The 22,222-nt window shown below is 42.8% G+C and overlaps 1 protein-coding gene across 1 annotated transcript in view; it reads left to right on the top strand.

Annotated features, from left to right (window-relative positions):
• LOC108572995 (dual specificity protein phosphatase 10) overlaps positions 1–22,222 on the top strand; it is a 100,911-nt gene that overhangs the window by 47,014 nt on the left and 31,675 nt on the right. The window lies entirely within an intron of this gene.

Here is a 22,222-nt window from a genome sequence, read left to right as displayed (position 1 = left end):
CAGTGTGAAGCATTTAGTGGATGGCGGATATAACCGGCGCTAGCCAGTGTGAAGCATTTAGTGGGTGCCGGATATAACCGGCGCTAGCCAGTGTGAAGCATTTAGTGGGTGCCGGATATAACCGGCGCTAGTCGCGAAAGGGTTAAATTTTCCATTAATTCCGTAATCGTTCAATTTTCCCAAAAATTTCCAAAAATACTTCCACGTCCTCACAGCACGATAAACGGACACAACTCAGAACAAGTGTGCAACAAGTTCAACGCGTCTCCACACATCAAAAAACAGACATAAAGCAAAAGAAACAAATTGAACCTTCCTCGATCTCCAGAAAATCGCACGCGCGAGCCGCGTCGCGTCTTTAGCTCGATGCGAAAAATAGAAGGAACCTTTCCAAAGGCCTCTAATCCACGTGCTGTCCGGTGTCTCGTCGCGGTCCCGAGGAATAATTCGCGGCTCGCGCCACGGGTAGTCGTTTAAATTTATCTCCGATTTGCGTCACGCTTTCGGTTTATTGCCAGTAAAAGCGTTGGGCGTCCGGTCGACCAACTAAAGTCTCCTCTCTACCAATCTCCTTCTTTCCCCCCTTTTTTCCTTCGTCCCCCACGATTTTTCGCCGTTCTATCTAACGAGATCTCTCGCCGAAAGAAACGACACCCGTGAAAGATGTTGCGAATATATAACTGAACAAGTGGAATCTGTCGGGAGGCAAGAAAGGTTATCGACTGTTTCGACACTCGAAGGATACCGCTTTTTCGTCGCTCGATGACGAGAGCAGGGTGGCCGCGCCGGTTAAATTAGCGATGAAGTAAGCGGCTAGGCTGGGCCTCTCCCAGAAACGACAACAAACAGAACGACACGCGTGAACTGCTTACAGTTTCTTCCGCGTTCTGCGTGTATTTTCACGTGAAATTCCCGGATAAACGGGGGAAACGAATCCTCCTCTGTTGGTTTTTCTTGGGTCCTCTTTTCCTGGCAGATTTCGCTGGAGGAAAGTGTTTCTGGAGCATTTCTTTTGGTGTTTAACGGGAGGACGGTTTGTTGTTGTAGATTGTCGAGAAATAAACTTTCGAGGGAGAATATTTTCTTTGTGCGGAGTGAAAGATTTGAAGTGTGGGTAATAAGGAAAAGGCCTAGATTGAGGTTTAAAGCTTGAGGGATCTAGCGTTTCTCAATAGCGATTGACGTACCAGGCCCACGCGAATGCCTGGCTTCGGATACAGCTGGATAAAGCTGGTTGTGGATCGATCTTGCTTGTAGACGGTCATTTTGCAACGTCGGAGTAACGAGGAATTTTCAGAAACTTGCGAAAATTTTGCGAAACTCTGTAATAAAAGAATTCTACGTCAGTTCACTTTGGAAGCTACTAAAATCTAAATTACCATACTCTTTGAGAATCTCAGTAAACATTTTTCTAAAAGAATTCCTCCTAAATTTCTCCTTAAAAACAAACTGATATATAGATCTAATGGCCAGTGTTCCAAGTTCTTCAGAATTTTCATGAAAAAAATTTCATCTACTGTCTCTCTACTGTGCACGTTGTCATACAGTCAGTGCAGTATTTGGCGAAGTCTCGAGAGAGTTGAGAAGACGCTGCAATTTTTAACGAACCCATCATTCCGTTCCATAAACATCCCTTAACTGATCAGTATAGCCTACGTTTAGTTTATTCAAAATTCCAATATTTATTACAGAAGAATGAAAATATAACTGCGTAAAAGGTTACATTTCTTATCATTTCATTCCCACTCCTGCGTTCCTTGAAAATTCCTCTAGGAGATCAGTACAGCCTGCGTCTAATCTTACTGAAAATTCCAATATTTGTAACAGAAAAGATATAAAAATACTTGAAAAACAGCTACACAAAAAAATTAGATCATTCTTTTCCAATTTAAAAAAATGACCCCAGAAGAGTTCAACGATTGGATGCAACCTCCAGCTACTCGTGCACAATGAAATTCTCCCAGCGTGAAAATGGCGACACCGGTCGGCTCTCGCCGTCCAACAAGCCTCTCGCGATTCGCGTTTTAAAAAGCAGCTCGTGGTGGTGTCGCGGCGACGAGAGAGCAACGCCGGCTAAATTCACCGATGAACTAAGCGCCACTGTGGCTCGATGCGACGCGCGAGATATCGCCTGGCAGATAAGGACGCAGCGATTCGAATCGCGCTCACGCGGTGCACGCGCGGCTGCATGTGCGTCTTGGTCGTAAATTATGCAAGCGCCTCGTGTATTACACGCGGCGTCGCGAATGCGATTAGAGACCGAGCGATGTGTCGTTTCCCTTTGCTCTCTTTCTCCGTCTTCTCCTCGATAGAAATCGGTCGAAACTTGTCTTACTCCCATGGTCACCATTTCTAGGGACATTTCTTTTTCTCATCGATCGTTCGGTATTATTTCGTGTCGTTCGATACGGAGTTAACGACACCGTTCAGTTTTCGTTCTTTCTAGAGTTCTCTGGCTTGTATCAATTTAACGGGTGATAAGATAAGAAGGATGTGATCCTAGGGATTTTCGGCTTTGACAGTGAGCTTTAGTGTTGCGGTTTGACAGGCGTTTTTGTTAATATTGAGCTTTTCTCAGCGGGTTTCGGAGGAAGTTGTTTTTACCGTGCAACTACGTCCTACTACTGTAAAAAGTATTTTCGTACAATAAAATCGTGGAGTTGAGAATGAATTGCTGAGAAGGATACAATTTTTTGTCGACGGTCCGTATAATTTTTCTTGAAATTTCCTCGTAAAATGAATTATTAATTGAAGTCTCTAAACTGTACCTACTGATCCTGACACAAGTCTAGTACCTCGTTAAAGCCACTCGAAGCTATCGTTACACATTTAACCCTTGGGCAAACTAGCTCCTTTACATCCAACCCTAATTTTTTCCCAATTCTGGGCTTTCGAAAACCCTAAAAAAATTCTAGAACACTTATCAAAGTCTCTACTAAATTACGCAATTAAAACTTTTTCCAATAAAAATACTCCAAGCTACGAAAAGCTGCAAAAAAAAAAACCACCCTTCGGTCCCACAATCTTCAAAACGAAACCGTTAACCCCACAACGTCCAAAACTTCTTCACAGTCCACTCTGCAAGCTTCGACTCGTCGCGAAAAAGGGACCAGTCACGAGTTGATCGTCCCTTCTGTCTAGCTCGCCATCCCCATCACCTTCGACGTTCAATATTTCTTCACAATCCTCTCTCAGGCTTGATTACCTACGTCTATTTCTCGCGGTGCGACGCGATCGCCAAGAAAAGCCAGGGCGTGTCGGTATCCTCGCGCTTTTCAGTCTATTTCGACCAGCTCGAGCGTGTCCCATGCTCCGGTCTAAACATTAAGGTCAAAGTGGCGGCCAAGTCTCGTAATCCACGGCTGAGTCACCTCTAAATATCCCGTAAGGGATGTAGGAGGAGACGGTTCTCGAAAGGGGAGGTGGGTTCACAGTGCGTTATGCAACTGTGATTTTGACATACGGCCATACGAGAGCGAGCCTCGGCCAGCGTAAACATGCCGCGGGGTTAATATACACGGTGAGTCACAGCTTTCGTCTGTGGAAAGCGCGATTGGACCGACTACGAGGACGTTGCACGACGCTTCTCGGCGACGCTTGCCAAAACAACGATAAACCGGGCCCTTTCTTTCTCTACTCTCTCTCTCTCTCTCTTTCTCTCTCTCTCTCTCTCTCTCTCTCTTAGTCCGTTTCACTGGATATGCTAATGATACGCGAGAGTCGGACGAGGAGAGAGAGAAAGCCGCTGGCGAAGAGATAACGCGTTGGATGTTTGCCATTCGGGACCGTTTCGTAATGGCCGATTTTCGATCGGGTTTATCTAGCGAATGAGGCGATTCGGTAGTCTGTTTTGTGTCTCGCTGAGGAGATTCATAAGATCATCCTGTGTTCTCGGTCTTTCCGGGAGCGCTCTTTTTTTGGGAGATTGAGTCACCGATGGGTGAAAGTTTGAGAGCTCTGGGTATTGCGAGTTATGAGGGAATTTTTTAAGAAATTTGGCAAGTCTTTCAGTTTTTAATTCGGAAATTGTTAATTCGGCAAATCTCGCTATTGCTGTAGTTTCTTGACGATATTTCTTATTTTAGGGATTCAGGAATACAGTAAAATTCAGTGCAACAACCCTCGAATTTATTTAAAAAAAGCATTCCTCAGGCCTGTCCTCCAATGCTAAATTCACTTATTTATATCGATCTCTGTTGCTCCGTCAAGCACCAAATCAAAAAGTCGCCTAAAAACTCTGGATCATAGAAAACTATCAAGTGCCCAATTCTCGACACTTCAACCCACACTTCTCCGCACATTTCATTTTACCATCGAGTCCAAGAATATTCTTTCTCCACCGACGTAAAGGAAAAGCCTAAAAATCGACGATACACGTCTGAAAATAAATTCTAATCAATTATCGCACGCGCGACATCGTGCCCCGGCGATTGAACTTCTACGTAGAATTTTCGGGGAACGTTTCACAGATACGATCGTTAATAGTTGGCGACGATATGGAAGTAAATCAATTGCGAGCAGAGGGAGGATGATTCGTGAGCGTAGTTTTCACGCTATCTCCTCCGCTTCCGGCGGGAACACATCGTAACCGAGGTGGCCGTTCATTGAGACTTCGTAATCGTGTTCATTCTTGCGAGAGCGCGCGCTATCTGCCGCCCGGCCGTTTTATCGCGACTTCCGCTACGTTAACGTTGAATTACGTTCTCGTGGAGCCACCCACGGAAGCCAGCCGTAGAGATTCGATCTCTGCCTCGCGATTCTCGATCGTAGGACACCCCCTATTCCACGATCATCCGTCTACTTTATCGCGATTTTTACAACGCCCCTGCGAGAGGGGATCGTCTCGTCGAATTGTCTCCTTTTCGCTGGAGAAGTGATAGCTTTGTTGAAAGAAAAGGAGATGATTCTATTCTAGGGTTACCGTTTTTCTACTCTGCAGACGATTTTTGTAAAATATATTTGCGATTTAACACTGCAGAGGCGAAGTTTCTCGGAAGGGAAAGCTTCCGTTGAGAAACTGACACGTTTCTGTCCAAACTTCATTCTTTTTCACTATTCTAGGCTTTAGAAAAATCTGAAAAAATTCTGGGATACTTATCAAAGACTCTACTATATTGTACTGTATTATTGTTCGTTAAGTCGAATGTTTAGAGTTTGTTTCAATGAATGTACAAACTCGCTTCGGAGAAATTTAAGGGTGAAACTTTGCCTGGGTCGGTTTTGACCCAGATTGCACTGCGAAGGGTTAATTCGAATTTTTATTTCGTCAAAATGTGCAAAGGAAATCGTGGAATGTTTGAACACAGTTTCTGAATGTCTTGAAATTTCTTAAAATTCCTTTAGCACACCAGTCACGCGATCGTGGTTTCGATGCAGAAAGACACTTCCGTGATACTCAAGTGCAACTCCATGTTTTCTGGATCGCTAAGAGAAAGAAGAAGAGTCGGGGGGAAATATTTCCCGAAACGATTCCGATTTAAGAGACACGTTTCACGGCAACGATACCGCGGGAATAACAAACGAAACGGAGCGTGGAAAATAATTTTATCGATGGTGGTCGCGTATGAATCATCGCGGATCGATCGAAGCTGAACGCTCTTGACTCTCCCGCAAGCGCGTCCATCGTTCGAGTGTTTTATTTGCGGTACGCTAGTCCTTCTGTCGCGATAAGAGGAAGGACGATACGTACGTCACGCGTAAATACGCGTCGCCGATGATAATTTATGGAAATTTCATTAGCGAAATTCCGCGAGATGCTCTCTCAGTGGATGCTGCTCTTTTCCGATGGAAATTCCGTTTGCTTGGTTTGCTGTCTCGAGGCGAGGCTGAATTATTCTTGGATATTTTAGGTGTAACAGCTTGTTTGATTTTGGTAACATTGTTCACTGGGTTCAGTTTTCAGAATTATATTGAGTCCTGGTGTGTGATTGAAAATGAGTAAAAATTGACGTGGAACAGTGGTTCCTGAATTTATTTTGTCACGGAAGTTTTATAGGATTTTCCAAAAATCGTGGAACTTATTTATTTTCTGGATTATTATGTTAAACGAGAGAAAAGTTGTTTCGAGAATAAATTTTTATGAAAAGACACCTAATTCGTGGAGTCCACTTTGGATATAAATATTTCATTGGTGAGAGTTCAGTTTGCTGCCTCTTAATGATTTTAATTTCAGAGTATTTCAGACTTTGAATCTGATAAAAAATTTGACAAAAATGCAGGCTATTTAAATTCTGACTTCAACTCTAACGCAGTACTAAAATTTGAGAATATTTTAAACGCTGCACAGAAAGTGACAGCTCCTTATCTAAATTTGACAAAAATTCAGGCTATTTAAATTCTTACTTCAACACTAAAGCAATACTAAAATTTGCAATATTAAAATTTGAGAGTATTTTAAACCTTGCACAGAAAGTGACAGCTCCTCCTCTAAATTTGACAAAAAATTTGACAAAAATTCAGGCTATTTAAATTCTTACTTCAACACTAAAGCAATATTAAAATTTGAGAGTATTTTAAACGCTGCACAGAAAGTGACAGCTCCTTATCTAAATTTGACAAAAATTCAGGCTATTTAAATTCTGACTTCAACACTAAAGCAATACTAAAATTTGCAATATTAAAATTTGAGAGTATTTTAAACGCTGCACAGAAAGTGACAGCTTCTTATCTAAATTTGACAAAAATTCAGGCTATTTAAATTCTTATTTCAACACTAACGCAATACTAAAATTTGCAATATTAAAATTTGAGAGTATTTTAAACGCTGCACAGAAAGTGACAGCTCCTCCTCTAAATTTGACAAAGAATTTCACAAAAATTCCACTTATCCAAATTTTTTCTCGAACACATCAACACCCTTCCAATACTCGCCCGCCACGAAATAAGAAAAGTTCAAAACTAAATTGATAATCTTCAGCACCATTGCTGCTCGAATTACCAATCCCATAAAAATCCAATTGAACATTCCGCAAACATTTTACGAGCACGCTATCTCCCGAATCGTCCATAAAACTCGTACAAGGAGCAACCGGTACAAAAATACACAGATTACAAAGCACTCGAGATGCACGACTCTTGAGATATCGATGCTGAATTCTCCGAACCAGCCGGGATTTATATCGATTTATCCGAGTGCAGCTTAACGAAACGAGCGCGAGAAAGAGAGAGAGAAAGAAAGGGTGTTGATTCGTGGCGCGAGAAACGAGAAACGAAGGTAATGAATACGCGGATAGTCGGCCATTACGGTGTAACACACGATCCAGCTAATTCTCACGATCTCGTTCTCTCCACGAGAGAACAAAGGGAGTGTAACGTGGTGTGACGGAGGTTTGCACGTGTATTTGTCAGTGTTACGTAGAGAGGAGTGAACCACCGTCTGTAATTCATGCAAATTGCATTACGTCCAGCAAAGAAGCTGGCCTGGCCGACGGTTCACCGAAACCTTTCATTCAAAACACGACTGCCGTTCAGTCGTTTGGCACTCGAGACCGTGCACATTGCGGAAAATCCGCTCGTTGCTCCCTTTGGCTGCCGTTGCTTTTCCGAAATATACGAGGATTCGTGAATGGAGGAGTCATTGCTCGGTGCGAATTCTCCGATTCTTTAGACGTGTTTTTTCTGAAGATAGAGGCGATTTCTGGGGAATCTGGAGGAAATGGAGAATTTCTGTTCTTTTTGGATAAACAAGATTGATTTAAAGGGAATGAAACGGGCCGAAAATTTGTGCGATTTAAAAAATTTTCACTCTTTCATAGTGTAATAGATTAATACAAAAAAATTGTGTTTTTTTTTTATAGTTTGAAAGGTAACTTCAAACTTGTGTAATTCCCTGTAACTTAGAAGTTGTATCAATCTATATTTCATAAATCGAGCCAAGCAAAACCAAGATACTTAGGTATCGATTTACCTCTGTTTCATTTTAGATAGGGTTAAACATAATTTCATATTACAAAATAAACATTGAGTCGGTGATCCTAATAAAAAAAATGATCCAGCAAAAGCTAGACTTCCAACAGAACGCTCATCTCCACACACACACACACCTACCTCCAAAACCCCAATTTCCCCTAAACAACAACCACCAGAAGAGGAGAAAAAATCGCGTATACCAAGTCAGTGAGCCAAACACCATCGAGCCACACCACCTTTCATTACCATCCCCAGCAGGAAACACCAAAAAGGAAAAGCTCACACTTGCCTGCATCCCCGGAAAAAAAATCGTGCACGGAAGAACGATCCATCAAACGGTCCAAATATACACTCTCTCCGCGATAGTTGGTCACAAAGAAGCGTCGCATCAAACAGTCGCAGCGACCGGTTGAATCATCCACTAAAATTCCCCCCTTCCGAGACAAGGAGAAACCGAACACAGCAGAGAAGGAAAAAAGAGAACGAGGCACACTGTGCGCATAACGTGCGGAGGGATGGTTACTTATTAGCTTGATCAGTGCCCGTGGGATTCACCCCACCGTCCCTTTTGCGCCACCACGAGTACCGCACCGAGTGTATGTAGTCCGGGGCAAATTGAAAATCGGAAAAGCGTGGAAGCGTGAAGGCTGCGCGGAGCGCTCGTTTTCGGGGGCCTACGCAACCTTTAATGAATTAGTCATCGCTTTTTGAGCGGGCCACCCCGTAGCTAGGCCAGAAGGACAAGGGAGGGAGTAGTAGAATGGCTATATTTTGCTTTTGTGCTCTTTCCTCGATCCCTTAACGCGCGCAGCATCCTGAGAGGCCCGGCGAAAACCACCCCTCTCGACGCTAAGCGACGTCCAATCGAGGGTAGAAACACAGGCCACGCATCTGGATCAGCTGTCGATGACGATTATTATATGTGAGTCACCAGTTTCGAAGCTCGGTTTAAAGTGTATCAATGACTAACGTGTCCAGCGCACACGCGCCTTTTGCCCCCCACTGTCAATTTTTTTTTCCCCTGTACACGCACACTACCCCGCTGTACACGTCTTCCCTTTGATATTCTGCCACCTTCGATGCCCCTTCTCTTGCCCCTCGTTTCAACCTCTCCTACCCTACTGTTAAAATTCTGTCCCTAATTCACGGGCTTATTCATCGAATGCGTATGACGTGTACGCATTGTTTCTCTTCCTGCACCCCTTTGCACCAGCGTCGCTCCTCTCCTCTGCCCGGCCGGAATTGCGCGGATCGAGGAGGACAGGGATGGGATTTCGGATTTGGTTGAGTCATTTTTTGTACCGGTGACCAAAGTGGCTACGCGTGTATGTACGGGTTGCGTGGCACGCTGCTGCTGGATCCTTTTTGATGTTTGCGTTGTGTTAGGGGTCGGAGATTGAGGGGATGATTTTTTAAAGTAAATCCGAGAAGGCTGATTCGAGGGCTTGGGGGTTGAGTCATTGCTCGATTGGGTTGAGTCATTTGTAACTGGGGCACAGGTGGATTGTTTAATTGGGTCGCTTTTCGGGGCTTGTTTGCGTAGGGGACAGATTGGACGCATGATTTTTGGATGAATATTTTTTAATTTGTACTACTTATTTGTATTACTCGTTTCCTGAGTAATTTCCAGGAGAAACATTCTGAGTCATTTCTTTCTGATTCACCAGTGAGTCATTTGATCGTGTATTTATTAATTTGCAATTTGTACGGGGGTTGAAGATTGGAAAGTCAATGTTCTGAGTAATTTCCAGTCAGAATTGGTTCGTGGATTTTGAAACATCCTGACTCACCAGTGAGTCATTTGATTGCATATTTTTCTACTTGTAATTTATATATAAAGAGAAGCTTCGAAGGTTAATTTTCAAACCTCCCTTGATTCCCAAACGATTCACTCGCATATTTTTCAAATTCCAACGAACACAGGTGTCGAAAAGCAAAAGATTCGTTCTCCAAACACCTCCGCGCAATTATCCATCTTCCCAAACACCATTTCTCCCGACGTCTTCATATTTCACGTCAACAGCAGCCGCGTCCGAGCCACCATGCTGTACAAACAGCAACATCAATTACCTCCAATGCTCTCTTCCGCTGTTTCCTCCTGCACGCCGCTCTTATCGCGCTTCTTTCTTCATCCGACAAGAGAGAGAGTCCTCCACCCTGCGAGCTTCTGTTCATCATCCACGAGAGCCATTACGATCCCTGACCGCAGTTCCACGGCGACGAGGGTGGCTCCCGCGGATATGAACTGCCGGAGGAGCCTCCTGATGCACTATTCACGCGTGAACCGAGCGAACGTCACGCGCATATGGCTCGTTGGATGATGCATGGGCTCCGTTCTGTCCTCGTACGCGACGTCCGGTTCGACGATCCCGAGGAATCTTCGTCACAGCCCTTCCCGGGCTTTTTAGCCGAGACTCTTAATCCTGCAGGCTCGGCCTGCCTGCTGGCAGTTTCGCGTGGGCGGAGGCTTTTAATTTGCAAAGGATGAAACGAACGGGGATTAGACGAGCGTGTTTCTTTGCGAGAAGGGTGTCTTTTGTTGGGAGTGAAATGAGTGGAAATTTGGAGGCTAGGAAATTTGTCGTTTGTGAACTTTGCATCGGTGATACGAATATTTGGAGTTTGTTTAATATTTTAGTTAAAGAACGTAAAATTTGTTAGAAATTCTATTTTGAAATATTAGTTACCATGTTAGTATGCAATTCTAAGTCAAATATTTTAGGGGTTAATTGTAAATATTGATGGAGACTGGTGGGGAAAAAATAGAGACAAGGAAATTATGCAATCCGGAATAAAATTAGTCTAAAAATTTGTAGGCCGGTTTAGAAAATTGTCAAATGTGAATTTTGCATTGGTGATATGAATGGAGACTGGCAGAAAAAAGTAGAGATGACAGAGAAGAGACAAGGAAATTATGCAAACCGGAGAAAAATTAGTTGAAAACTTGTAGGCCGGTTTAGAAAATTGTCAAATGTGAATTTTGCATTGGTGATATGAATGGAGACTGGCAGAAAAAAGTAGAGATGACAGAGAAGAGACGAGTAAATTATGCAATCCGGAATAAAATTAGTCTAAAAATTTGTAGGCTGGTTTAGAGAATTGCAGTTTGTGAATTCTGCATTAGTGAAATGAATGGAGACTGGTAGAAAAAAATAGGGATGAGACGAGTAAATTATGCAAACCGGAGAGAAAATAAGTTGGAGACCAGTTTAAAAAATTGTCCTTTGCGAATTCTGCATTAGTGAGATGAATGGAGATAGGTAGAAAAAAATGGAAAAGCAAGCAGATTATACATGAAAAAATAAATCGAAAGTGTAGAGTAACATAAAGCTTCGTTTCCGAATAAATCGATGAAGACTTGTCGGGTGCGTGTGCACTCATCACTGCAAACTACTTACATTGCTGTTTAGGTTACTCACGTCTGTCGCATTAGATAGCGAAGGATAAGCAACGAAAGAAAACTAAGAAGCAATATCCCCACTGAATCGGTCTTGAAGGTAAAATAGCTTGGCCACCGTGATCCCTAGGCTTGACTCGCTCGATTTTCACCTACGAATCCACGTTAAGCCTCTTATGTACCGCGACGAGAGTACAAGTAGGAACCACCTGAAATACAAAATTATCCTTGAATACTTGAAAACGCTCACGGAAGTGTAATCCAGCATCCATTTATCCAGAAATGAAGCTTCCTATGCAAACTTCAACGTTGATTTATTCCCACTTACTTTTCCATGGAAATTCAACCCTGTTCAAGTTGTACGAGATTTTGAAAACTGAAGAACTCCAAACAGAGAAGATTGTATAACACGTAATAACGCATGTTTGACAGAAAAATCTGGAATTCCTTCTTATCGTTGACTCACTCGTCCTCCACCCTTCCAACGAACAACGACACTATCCCAAATAACTTTCCGCTAGAATCATCCGTCGATACGACAACGACCAGCTAGATTCCGCTTATCGATGACTGGATTTCGTGGTTTTTTTTTCGTGGTTCCACGAATCATCGTACGAACAAACGCACCGCGATGACGCATATATGTATCAATCGCGTCCATCGTTCATTCTTCGCGGAATTCGTTATCACGATCCGCAGATAAACAACTCGGTAATCTTGCCGCGGCGTTTAAACAAAATATTGTTTCACGGTGCGCGTGAAACGCGTGACGTGGTACGGCGACGAAAAAGAAATCAGGCGTCGTGGACGACGGGACTTTTAAGTGGAATCGCGTGTTCACCACGCGGCGAGAAACCAACGTTTGTTCGGTCGTCGTTTTCTCCCGATCGAGAGAAGTCTTCCGGTTCCTTCTGCCGCCGATGATGCCATTGTTGGCGATCCTGGAATACTAATCTCGACGGAGGTCGCGTTTCTTCTCGAGGATGCTGTAGAATTACCATTTCTATGCTTTCCACGGTGAATTTCTCGCAGGGGGACGAATTTTTCTTCGGTTTGTACAATTTCTTTTTTTAGATGTTAAACGTGTTAGGATTGACCTGGCAAAATTTATCTTCCCATCGACATACTTTTTGTTTCTTCGTTTTTTCTTCGACGTTTCGCAAGCTATACCTACACCTCTCTGGTGTGTGTGTATGCAACGACGCTGGGTTCCGTTGCATTTCGGAGCCTGCCCCTCAATTATGAATTACACCAGAGGCTTGTCCCTTTTCTTTTGCTTCTTCACGGTTATATACCGTTCCTTCGTATACACGGTTTATCGAGCCACGAAATCTTCAACATCCTCGGTATAGCAGGATTTCGAAAGCGGCGTGTTTATTCATCGTCGCGGATTTCAGCGTGCATCCTCTTCCACCGGCGTAACAATGCCTCTCGAACACGCTTAATATCTTTACCCTGCTTCTGTATTTTCAGTCTCTTGGGCAACCGCTTATCGACCGTTCGGTTGAATCGCGTAAACGTGAAATCTGAGGAACTTTGTAGAAAGCGACGCGTAATATTCGTGGCTGCAGGGAAAGTATTTTTCTGGAAAATTTCAGACTGCGAATCGTCGGTAGCGATTTTTTAGCCTAAAGTCGCGACGTGAGAACGCAATAATGAATTCTTGGGCGTAAGGTGTCTTTGGGTCTTTTTTGACCCAGAGACCTTAGGGGTATAGTTGAACGAAAGAACGTACAGGAGAACGTTACGGATTGAGAGATGTGGAACCCAAGATTCTGGGTCAAAAAGGACCCAGAGACCTTAGGTGTATAGTGAATCGCAGGAACGCGCTAAAATCTTACGACTGAGAGATATGGGACCCAATATTCTGGGTCAAAAAGGACCCAAAGACCTCAAGTGTATAGTGAAATGCAGAAATGCACTAAAATCTTATGATTGAAGGATGTGGAATTCAAAATTCTGGGTCAGAAAGGACCCAGAGTCCTTCAGTTTATAGTAAAACGGAAGAACGCGTTAGAACTTTATGACTGAGAGATGTGGGACTCAAAATTCTGGGTCAAAAAGGACCCAAAGACCTCAAGTATACAGTGAAACGCAGAAAATCTTATGATCGAGGAATGCGGAACCCAATATTCTGGGTCAAAAAGGACCCAAAGACCTCAAATATACAGTGAAACGCAGAAAATCTTATGGTCAAGCGATGCGGAACCCAATATTCGTAAAAGGGCCCAGAGACCTTAAGCGTACAATCGGGTCAACTAAATTCTGGGTCAAAAAGGACCCAAAGACCTCGAGCACACCGTGAAACCTAATAACGCACTAGGGTTAAACTTGACGATTTTCAAGCATCCCCCTCGTCGTCTCTCCTCTCGTCGCGAAGCTTCGAACGACGAGAAAAGCAGAAGCCTCGCGTGACGCATCATTTGGTAATTCGTGGCGTGTCGAGATGCGAACGCGTGGCGCCGTCGAATCGTTCCCTGGCTTCGTTCTCGAGGAGGACGTGCATGACGCGCGTGTTTCGTTGCGTGCCTGCGTATGCTCTCGTAGATCAACGAGAAGCCCCCGGAATCACCACCTCTCCACCAAAAAAAAAATTCAAACTCAATCCCATTCCAACTTAATCATCCTCAAAAAAAAAAAAAAAAATCTCTCAACTTTCCAACGAGAACAGTGTAAATTTGATTAATCTACACGGCTATTATTACTCCTTCTACGTCAAGTCGCGACGATAAAACGACGATTATTAGTAGGTTACTGCAAATTGTGTCTATTTTCGACGCGAAAGAATCGTCACAGATTAGCAATCACCACCTCTCTTGTTCGTTTCACTCAGAATTCTCTCTGTTCCTCGGTTATTTTTCTTTCTCGATTAATTATTCTCTCTCGTTTTTCTCTCCACGATGATATCCAGGAAAATATAGCAAAGAACGTGCGCGTGTGTGTTTGTGTGTGACTGACGCATCGTTCGATTATTCGTGCGTGATGCGATACGCAATTTACGCGTCGGCTGACTGCGCGTTATTTAACAGCAAGGAGAGGATCGAAGTGTGTTTGTTTCGTTTCGTTGCCCCGTTGGAAGAAGAGACACCTTCTTTTTTAGAACGGAGAGAAGAACGACGAATTGTATTGTCCCAGGTGGAACAGAAGAGAGCACAGCCACGCTTTCTCACTACCGATTACTAAGCACCGTCCCATTCATTTTCTTTCCCTTTCGGTGTCGTACATACCACTTTTTTTCTCTTCTTTCTCAATGGAGTTTTTCCATGGCCTTTCACTGCGCGAACGAGTTAGTTGAAAGCTTCGTTTCCGCGTCAACTTCGCTCCATTCGCCTTTTATACGAAATGGAGCAAGAAAATTTTCATCGAAAACGTAAGAAACTTGTGCAAAGTTTTTTATTCGCAATTGTGGCATTTTTCGCGTTGGAAAATGTGAAAGATTTGCCAGTTCGTTGGTTCTTTCTTTCACGCGAAATGGAGCAAGAAAGTTCTCGTCAAATATATACAAAGATTGTACTACACTTTTTCATTCACAATTATGGCATTTTTGGTCGATTATAGACACGTTGAAAATGCAAAAGAAAGTTTCCGCGTTGACTCCGTAGAATTTTTCTTTCACGCGAAATGGAGCAAGAAAATTCTCATCAAAGATAGACAAAAGCAGTGCCATATTTTTTTCAGGATTACGGCATTTTTGGTCGATTATAGACACGTAGAAAATCTAGAGGATTGTACTACACTTTATCATTCACAATTATAGCATTTTTCATTGATTATAGGTACATGGACAATTCAGAGGAATTACCGAAGGCTTAGTTTCCGCGTTGACTCCGTAGAATTTTTCTTTCACGCGAAATGGAGCAAGAAAATTCTCATCAAAGATAGACAAAAGTAATACCATATTTTTTTCAGGATTACGGCATTTTTGGTCGATTATAGATACGCAAAAGCTCCAGAGTAACTTCTAAAATCACTTTCTTTCGCAGAAAATGAATCAAAATAATAGATTGTACCATATTTTTCCCCGATTGTGGCGTCGTCGGTGGACAATGGATACGTAAAAACTGCAGAGGAGTTTGTTTAGCGGTAATTAGGAGGATCTGTCGGCGTGTCGCGTTTTCTCGAATTCACGCGGCGAAACAATGACTGGCGTCGCAGCCAGCGGACGATGGCCCCGCGTGGAATCGCGTTTCTAATCCGTGGCCTGTTCTCCTAAGGCCCGTCAAAGCGTCGAATCACGGAGGTGCCTCGACTCTTACTTTCTCTCTGACTCACCCAACCTCGTCGTCGTTCCTCGATCCACTTGCTTCTCTCCCTCGAACGATCGCTTCGATTCCTGGACCAGGATCGTCCATCCGAAACCTTACTGCCTCTCCTTACAGTTCCCTCGTCTTCAAACACCACCAGACGTGCTGTTCGTTCAGCCCTTCTCAGAAACTCTCTGCAGACAGAGTCGTTCGTTTATCTCCGAACCGCTTCTTTCGCTGCAAAATCTTTCGCTCGAGTCTCGGACTTAGTTACGTTTTCCAAACTCGGGCTTGTCCCTTCGACAATTTTTCACACACCAACTTGCGAACTTTTGTAGAAATAATTCATAAATGTCATTCTTTCCAATTACAGTAAATTCTCTACAAGTGTCAGTCTGTTTGGATTCTACAAGTGTCAGTATAGATGGTCCTACGCCCAGGCCTGCGTCATTGCTGCGCCTATGTTATCTTGCTCGCTGTCAGTCCACTCGGTTTCTTTTACGAGATTTCACGGCTCGACAATTGATAATAGAAAAATGTAATTTTACTTTTTTTCATCTGAAATTTTTTTTAACATGTTGGTGAGATATTTCTGATGAAAATGAGATCAAACACGACATAATTTGAACAACATTTACTTACTAACACGTTCACTGTCTGGCGTGACATGTTCAAAAATCGGAAAAATCTCATCAATATGTTAAGAAAAATTTCGGGATGAAAAAACGCAAAATTAAAAAAGTTGGTATTTAAATCGCTTGGTTGCCTCGACTCACCTTTCATCCTTATCTTTTATTCGCTGTCCTTGTCTACGTTCGGCAAAACTGCAAAGGCGGGCGCGAGGCTCGATAAACGTAGTCCCTGACTCTACAAGTGTCAGGTTTAGGTTCCTTGCGGACTGACACTTGCGGAGACATTACTGTATCTCGAGAAATTCTCAGATTTGACACTGATATTTCTTTTTTCACGTTTTCCCTTTATTTTCGGTAAGAAAATAAGGTCACGCTGTATTTGAATTTTTTCTAGCAAGAATCCCGATGTTTCTTTGGAAATTATTCCCAATCGTTCCGAATACTTCACGAAACACGAGAAGCGAGAAGATTCTTTTCGCAGAGACACTCTCGAGGCATACCTCGCCGCTTTCTACCTTCCTTACCTCAGCGTCGATCGGTTGTCGCATCGATTTCGCGCGACAAGAGCCGGCGCGCAGCTTTTTAATCGATGCTGGGTGAAAGTAAGGGAACTAGAGCGGAACGGAAATGTGTTTCTGTCCGAGGAGCGGACTCGATCGACCTGTTCCACCGCGAAAATCGCGAAACAGTGTGCAACTCGACTACGTGTGCATATAAAGAAAAAAAAAGAAGAAAAAACAGTCTCGAACATTGGCTATCGGCGCAACGTGTGTGACACACGCGAGAAAAGTTTGGCAAATCTGGCCGAAAAGTTCTGTTCTGCCAGCTTATTGTACTCACGACACGTGTTCCACTCTTGTGCCGTCGTTTCTTTCTCTGGCTCTCTGATACCGATTTGGCAGACGTTCGAGAGCAAGATGCAAGCGTTTGAGGACGGATTGATGAACGAGCTGGTCGGAGAGTGAATCAGGAGTAAGAATAGAATTGGATCGATGAAAGAAGGTGTTGGAATTGATGGATGTAACGTAGCTGTTAACTCGGCCTGTTTGTAGGTTCGATATCGACGCTATTGTGAAGGTTTCGTTTAGATCCTCTTATTTTCGGGGGATTCTTTTTGTGAAGAAATTACGATAGGAATGGAGAATAAATTTTTGGATTTTAAGGCATTGTTGACTATTTTGTACCGTGTCGTTCGTAACGAATGATTTTTCACTCTCCTATAACGGTGTTCTGAGAAATTTGGTCCATGGTAATGTTGGATATTGCGCACCATCGTTCGAATTTACATTAATTTCAATATTAACCCTAGTGCGTTCTTTCGTTCGACTGTACACTTTACGTTTTTGGGTCTTTTCTGACCCAAAGGTCTTAGGAGTAACAATTTTTGTTACCAGCGCGCCATATGAACTTAGGTAATGAACCTTCGACGTAATGTTAAGGAAATGTAAATTTGACAACAGCAAAAGTAATTAAAAAGATAAGAAGGCGATGGGTCAAAAAAGACCCGGAGGGGTTCTAGGGTTAAAATGTCAGTATTAATTTTGAGATTGTCTCGTAATTTTAAGATAACACGAAGAATTTTAATACGAATTAAAGTGAATTTTGCATTGAAAATGAGTTTTTTTGGGGCATGGGGCATACTTTTGAAATTGTACAAAAGGTTTATTCCAAGTTCCAAACCAGTGTAAAATTTTCAAAGTGAAAATATCGGAAAAAAGTCCCTTGGGTCACTGTGTTACGCTTAACAAAAGTAGCATACTACCGACGATCAATCAAAGATACACACTGAAACCCCAAACCTCGAAAATCCTCCACATATAGTCGCGATAAAAAAAAAAATAAAAATTCCAACTCACCGCCGGGAGACGACCAGTCTACGCTCCATAGTTAACTCAGACATCGTTGAAGAACTACCACAGGTTTCCTTCCTGAGTAGAGCTACTCTAGATCTAATTCGGTGTCCAGAGGCGGTGACCGGCACAGACGATGCCGAAAAAGCGTCCGGCGCGGTTCGAGTCGCAACGAGGCACATTTTTCACAAGGTGTCCGAGCGTATCGGGCAACGGTGCCAGATTCGTCAGCGACGCCCGATTTAGCCAGCTTGGCGAGCATTAATGAGCAGTGAGGTCATCGTCTCGTTGGCTGCCAAATAAAAGCGGCCAGACGCATCGTTCTCCCCTCGACTTTTCATCACCGCGCGCTTCCTTCGACCTTCTTCTTCCCTCTTCGACGTGTCGCCGTTTTCCCGTGGATTAAACACATACAGACGCAGGCTTGGTCCAGTGTTGGATCGAAAGCATGAAAGAACGCGAGATAGGAAAGGGAGATGAAGAGTGTGTGTGTGTGTAGATCTTGGGTAAAAAGAAGCGTGGCGAACGAGCTGCACACGCGTCCTCGTCGCAATGGTCGTCCTTCGTCTCCCGTTCAAGCCGCTTTCGGAACGGGGAGTGAATCATCCGGAGGCTGGGACGAGAAACGGATGAAAGGAGCCGAGCTAGCCGCTGAAACCACCGTCAGCTGGTGCACGGGGTCGACGACACGCCGCGTTTTATTTCGCCACGTTCCGCGCCAAGGCCTCCAGACGCTCTTGGACACCTTTGTCTCTGCACAGGGGGTTGTTTCTCTTTTTGGGAAATGAGCTGGTAGGCATGGTCGAAGAGACTTCCTAGGCTTTTTGGGGAAATTTGGAATTGAGAGAAGTTCGAGAAAGAAATTTCACACTTTCAGGACAATGCGACCCACAATGGGTCGTCGAGATGCGACCTATACGGTTCTGTAATATTTTATGAAAAAAAAAAACACTATATTTGAGAGCTGAGAAGATTAGAAAATGAAGAAATTAAGTATCCATTTTTCTATAGGAAAGGTTGCAAATCGGATTTTTTGAAATTTTTTAACCCTCTATGGGCCCGTGTAACTTTCTTGTACAGTGTCTCCTTATTAACCAGTAACTTTCTTGATAACCGTTGTTACTTCAAAGTTACAATATGTATTCGTTGTGATAAAATTGTCGAAACTGCCGAATTCACTGTTATTCTGTATTTATAGGTCAATATTTCCTAATTTTACGTTACATAAATTCTTTTACAGTCAAAGAAAACTATTCGGCCCATAGAGGGTTAAAATTAACATAGAAATAAATTATAGTATTTTATTTAAATATTCAGTGTATTCTCTATTTCACTATGGTGAACAGATTTATAGAGGCCCATAGATCTGCCCTCTGTCTTGATCAGTTATTTACCAAGTGACAATTATTTAATGTCGCTTCTCAGTCGCCACTCGATTGCAAAGGGTTAATAAACACTTCGATAATAGTGTTGTCTCGCGAACGTGTTAAAATGAGTAATAAATAAATCTAGGTGCGTGGATTTTTTTTTAACGAATGAAATATTGCTTGAAATATATTTCATATTTATGAAATATTGGTTTTTAGAAAATTGGATCTTTTTATTGAGAGATGAACGGATTGGAATGGTTCTAGAATAACTGATTAGATTATTGTTAGAAACACTAGGGATGTACTGGGATTAAATTGAGGTTTAACACTAACCTCACTTATCCGGTTACGAAATAATCATATTCCTTCCGAAAGGAATGCAGGTGATTGTCAATTTAATATAGAAAACAGCCTTCAGATAATAATAATAAAAAAGAAATTACATATTTTTATTTTTAAGAAAATACAGGGGAAAAGCAGGTGCATGGTTTTAAATTGAAATTTCAACATTTGTCATTTGACCGGGCCATGGTACGGTTAGTGTTAATAAAAAGTGAAGCTTCTTGGAAAATTGGAATTCTTTATTGAGGGTCAGATTGGAGTGGTAGAAAAAGTTAATTAGACACTGAAACGCCTTTATTTTTAGAAACACCGAGGATTTATTGGGATTAAATTAAGGAAAGGATAATTTAGAATGGTTGAGAAGTTAATTAAATGCTGATACATTATGCAGACTAAATTAAGAAAAAAATAGTTCGGAATAGTTGGAGTACCTCAGGATTGATCGTTCAGAATTTTAACTGCAAAATATAAACCACAAATATTTTTCAAGCATCACTTTGAATAATTTTAATCATGCCGAAAAATTCCATGGAAAATTGAACGTCAGGCAAAAAGACTCGATGGTCTCTGAGAGACAAAAAAGGGGAGAAACCAGTTACCAAAATCCACAATAATAGTGTGGTTATAAATTTTTTTCAAATCGTCCTATGAGTCAACTAGCAATCTACACGATCAGGACCTATCATTATGCGTCTGGAGTAGACGAGCTCTTTGTCGTCCGCATTGTCGACGATTTTGGAAAGATGATATCATTGTAACGTGGACGTGAGCATCGACAGGAACGATATCCTTTCGAATCGGTCTCTTTTTTTTTTACTACAGCAGCGGCAGAACGTTACGTGGTCAGTTGTCAATAAAACGAGCACATTCGAAGTGACTCACCCGTCCGTCCACTTCGTTCTTTCTTCGTGAAGTCATTGCACGGCCGCCGCGAACAATTTCTCTCGATCGTGAACCGTGAACAATGAGCGTCGCGATGACTTCGGGCGCCGCTAAAACGCCCGCCCAAGCCTCTTAACCCGTTTAATGACAGTCTCTAGCTGGAGAAATATCAGGTTTGCTCCTGGAAAAATTACCTATCTCGGGGAGAAAAATATGCGAGAAGTATGCTGCTGAACGTGCTGGCAAAAAAAGGGGTGAAAAATTGGAGGGAGAAGGTCTGGCGTCGATTGGATATCGCGGTGATATTTCCTGCTAGACTCGATGGAGAGAAAAAGTGTTTAAACAATCATTATACTACGCACAATGGGGATCTACGAATCATAGGGTTGGCAAATTGACGAAATTTAAAGAATGGAGAGCCTCGAAAGATCGAGCTGCGATAGCGCACGGTTTCAATAAGCATTGTATAATATATTCGCGGTGGAGTTAATCCCCTCATTGTTAAAAACGAGCATTGTGATTCATCGTGGTTGGTAAAAGAGCCAAAGTGCCGTGAAATTGCCTGGCAAATCGAGAGTACCTCGAGTGAGAAGGTACGTGGATCTGTGACGAAGAAGTAGGAAAAGTAGGAAAACGAATATTAAAGTGTTCGGTGGCCAAGTGGTTCTGTCGAGTGAGCAGCACCCCGCGGTCTCGAGTTCGAAACCCGGTTACCTGAAAAACTTTTTCTTCGAGTTTTTCCTTTAATTCTGATTAAATATCTCTTCCTAAAGTCTCCACTAGACGTGAAATAAATTTACAAAGTTGTTTTAATTGCGAATTAAAAAACCTTCGCGATGTCATTGCTCGAATGGGAATTCTTCCAAATTCCTCTTGTTTGCTGCGGAATTGTTCATTATGGTTCTCAGCGTTCTCCCTTTCTCTCATACCTTTAAAGATGAATTACTTTGAGAAAATTTTCGAATACTCAACGAAGTAATGAGAGAAATTACTCGGCGCGACGATGAATGATGGTCAGTGAGAAAACCGAAATTAAAAAGAAAAGAAGTCCAGAGGAAAAAATGAAAGTTATATAAAAGAGCAGGAAAAGGAGAAAAGTAAAATAGGAAAAATATAAAAAAAAAATGAAAAGGAAAAAGAAGAAGGAAAAATAAGTAGAAAATCGAGGATAAAAAATGGTGAGACATGATGAAGGAAAAGGGGTAGAAGGAAAGAGAAGAAGAAGGAAAACGACAATGTAAAAGATATAAAAAATGAAGGTGCAAGGTGACGACAGGTAGCAAACGCAAAGAAAGAGGGAGAGAGAGAGAGAGAGAGCCGTGTTTAGGAAGACCGGATTGATCGAAAGTCCGGGAAGGGGGGAGATCGACAATGAACGAGTCTCGAGATGCCGTTGGAATGCCGTTCATTGGCAGACCTGCCCGAGAAACGACACAGGGGCCATGGGGAGGGAAAGGGCGGTCACAATGCGGGTTGCTTTCCTCGCATGGCCTTCACACCTTCGCCTCGCTTCACCTCTCGCTCGGCCACGCCACTCCATCGTGTGCAGCTACCCGATTTCCACATCGTGTGTAATACGTTACAGGCTTGTCCATGC

The sequence above is a fragment of the Habropoda laboriosa genome, unplaced genomic scaffold (genome assembly GCF_001263275.1).
Source record: "Habropoda laboriosa isolate 0110345459 unplaced genomic scaffold, ASM126327v1 scaffold102, whole genome shotgun sequence".
In the NCBI taxonomy this organism is placed as follows: domain Eukaryota; kingdom Metazoa; phylum Arthropoda; class Insecta; order Hymenoptera; family Apidae; genus Habropoda; species Habropoda laboriosa.
Note: the sequence above shows the minus strand (reverse complement) of the source record. Positions and strands in the feature narration are given on the sequence as shown.